This window comes from Dipodomys ordii, unplaced genomic scaffold, assembly GCF_000151885.1.
Source record: "Dipodomys ordii isolate 6190 unplaced genomic scaffold, Dord_2.0 Scaffold22, whole genome shotgun sequence".
Taxonomy (NCBI): domain Eukaryota; kingdom Metazoa; phylum Chordata; class Mammalia; order Rodentia; family Heteromyidae; genus Dipodomys; species Dipodomys ordii.
The window spans coordinates 3616725-3620210 of NW_012267238.1; the positions used below are offsets into that span (position 1 = coordinate 3616725).

General features: G+C 43.4%; 1 protein-coding gene across 1 annotated transcript in view; it reads right to left on the minus strand.

Annotated features, from left to right (window-relative positions):
* Positions 1-3486, minus strand: part of C2cd3 (C2 calcium-dependent domain containing 3) — a 109983-nt gene that overhangs the window by 23338 nt on the left and 83159 nt on the right. The gene's annotated exons all lie outside the window — the stretch shown is intronic.

The following is a 3486-nucleotide window of genomic DNA, read 5'->3' on the forward strand; positions in this document are numbered from 1 at the left end:
TGAGCCACAGCGCCACTTCCGGCTTTTTTCTTTTTGCTTATGTGGTGCTGAGGAATCGAACCCAGGGCCTCTTGCATGCAAGGCAAACGCTCTACCACTGAGCCACCTTCCCAGCCCAGTCAAATGTTTTAATAGCTCTTTGAGAGGAAAAAATTTAGGAACTGGAGACAAATTTGATTCCTCTGTGTGTATGTGTATGTGTGTGTGTGTGTGTGTGTGTGTGTGTGTGTGTGAGAGAGAGAGAGCACGTGCACGTGTGAGAGCGAGCACATCTCCTCACCTAACAGAAGCTCAGCATCTATACAGTATGTGCTGGCTCTTTACTACATTGACAATATTCAGCCATTAAAGGGAATAAACATATGTATAAAAACAGAACATCCTGTTGGGCACCAGCAGAAGGCTGAGATCTGAGGATTGTGGTTCAGAGCCAGCCTGGGCAGGAAAGTCCATTGAGACTCTTATTTCCAATAAACCACCAGAAAACCAGAAGTGGTTCTGTGGCTCAAGTGGTAGAACTCTTGCCTTGAGCTGAAGAGCTCAGGAACAGCATTCAGGCCCAGAGTTCAATCCCCATTACTGACAAAAACAAAACAAAACAAAACAAAGGAACAGAATATCCCTACCAGGAAACAGATGATCCTGGTCCTCTGGTCCTTTATGCCTGAGTTTTTTTGTTTCATATAAACCAGCTCTCCCTTCACCTAACCTCCTCCAGGAAGTTATCCCAGGTGTACCATCTTAGTTGGATTGCTATCTAGCTATATTGCTATATAAAGAAGCCCTGAGGGGGGCTGGGAAGGTGGCTCAATGCTTACCTTGCATGCATGAGGCCCTGGGTTCAATTCCTCAGCACCACATAAGCAGAAACAGCTGGAAGTGGCACTGTGGCTCAAGTGGTAGAGCACTAGCCTTGAGCTGAAGAGCTGAGGGACAGTGCCCAGGCCCAGAGTTCAGGCCCCACAACCAGCAATAAAAAAAAAGCCCTTAAGGACATACCACTTTTTAATGCTATATTTTCTCTAGCAGACTGTGAGTTTCTCAGAGCTGGGGAACACATATCTGATTCATATTGTATCTCTCAGGGCCTAGTAGCAAAAGTCCCAAAGCACATGGATGTCACATGAATGCAACCTCAACTCGGTGACTATATCCACTTGTCTAAGAGCTTCAGAAAGGTGTACTGAGGCATTACTGTTCTTGCTTTTCACTTTTATTTTTGAACTCATGTCCTTGATTTAATCATCTCTTTTTTCACATTCTTCCTTTCTGAAAATCAGTTCTCATTCAGCTCCTTTCTAAGAACACCCTCCTTTTCTCTTTCTCTTCTTTCCCACCCCCCTCACTGCTTTTGTTTTTACTCAGGTTCTGGAAATGGAGCCCAGGCCTTGCATATGCAGGTCTATGCTCTATCTATCACTAAACTATACCCTTAGCTTCCCATTTTTTTTTTTTTTTGTCGGTCGTGGGGCTTGAACTCTGGGACTGGGCGCGGTCCTTCAGCTCTTCAGCTCAAGGCGAGCACTCTACCACTTGAGCTACAGCGCCACTTCCGGTTTTCTGGTGGTTTATTGGAGATAGGAGTCTCACGGTCTCTCCTGCTCAGGCTGGCTTTGAACCGCGATCCTCAGATCTCAGCCTCCTGAGTAGCTAGGACTACAGGCGTGAGCCACCAGCCCGGCTAGCTTCCCATTTTCTATCTGGGCAAACACTAATGTGTCTGAGGATGTAGCTTGGTGATAGAGAACAGGATTTTGCATGTGTAAGGCCCCTGGTTCAATATCTATAGCCTTGACCCCTCTTCCCCAAAATTAAACTCCTAAATTTGATTTCAAGGCTCTCTAGCTTCAATCCTTCAGTTCCCTCCTCTCTCTCCTATTTTAATTTAAAGAAATTCCTCTAGGTTGGAGATGTAGCTCAGCAGTAAAGCATTTGCATAGCATGCAGAAAGCATCATGAAAAAGCAAAAAGACAAAACAAAAACAACCTACTAACCAAAGAAATAAATGAATAAACAGAAAGGAAAAAAAAAGATCTGCTTCTGTACCCCAAATAAGCTTCGTGTGTGTGTGTTTCACTGTTATATCTTGACACATTTACATTATATTCTAATCAATTTTGCCCTGTATTACATTCCTTTTCCACATTCCCTTCCCTTCCATTTTGTTTAGTGCTTTTGTTCTTAGGGAAATTTTTTTGGCTGGTTATAGAATAAGTTTCATGAAGACAGAGATAATGCCTGTCTGATCCAACACTATTCTCCTGGAGCTAGTAACAAAATTGAACCTGGCACAATTAGTAATCGATAGCATCCAAGTAAGTAGAATTCAAGTATAGACTTGACTTTTCTAAACATCAAGAGCTGCTTAATGTATCTTGGGAGAAGTGGAAAGACCATGTTTTGTACTTAGTATCAATCACTTTTTCTACTTTTTATTGGTCAGTCGTGGGGCTTGAACTTGGCCTGAGTGCTGTCCCTGCACTCTTCAGCTCAAGGCGAGCGCTCTACCACTTGAGCCACAGCGCCACTTCCGGTTTTCGAGTGGTTTATTGGAGATAAGAGTCTCACGGACTTTCTTGTCTGGGCTGGCTTTGAACAGCAATCCTTAGATCTCAGCCTCCTGAGTAGCTAGGATTACAGGCATGAGCCACCAGCACCCGGCACTTTTTCTACTTTTGCATTTAAACAGTGACAAGTGAGCTCATTTATCCCCATGTATAATCAATCAATCAAATCTGTTTGTCTGTCTCTCTTTTTTTGGACAGGGAAAGGGGCTGTTCCTGATGCTTGAACTCAGGGCTTAGGTGCTGTTCCTGATCTTTTGTGCTCAAGGCTGATGCTCTATCACTTGAGCCACTGTTCCACCTCCATCTTTTTTAGTGGCTAACAGGAGATAAGAGTGTCACAGACTTTCCTGCCTGGGTTGGTTTTGAACTACAATCCTAAGATCTCAGCCTCCTGTGTGGCTAAAATTACAGGCATGAGCCATTGGCATTCAGTCTAATCAACATATTTGTTTGAGCAAAAATCACACCAAATTAGGACAAAATATGTTGATCAGGCTGATTTCTCAAAATTCTCCCAAGTTTAGCATATAAATATCCCAAGGTCTTAACTCTGGATCCTGATTCAGTAGGAAGGTGAAAGACTCAGGATCTATAGTTCAAAGTAAGTGCCCAGATGATTCATATGCTTAGGCAAGTTTTGGGAATACTTTCTTCAGAGTAGTCTCAACTTCTTTAGCTTTTTTTAAAGCTCATGCCAGGCACTGATACTTTCTTCAGAGTAGTCTCAACTTCTTTAGCTTTTTTTAAAGCTCATGCCAGGCACTGATGAGTTTAAGAAGGGAAAAGACACACACACACACACACACAGACACAGACACACACACACACACACACAGACACAGACACACACAGACACACACACAGACACACACAGACACACACACACAGACACACACACACAGACACACACACAGACAC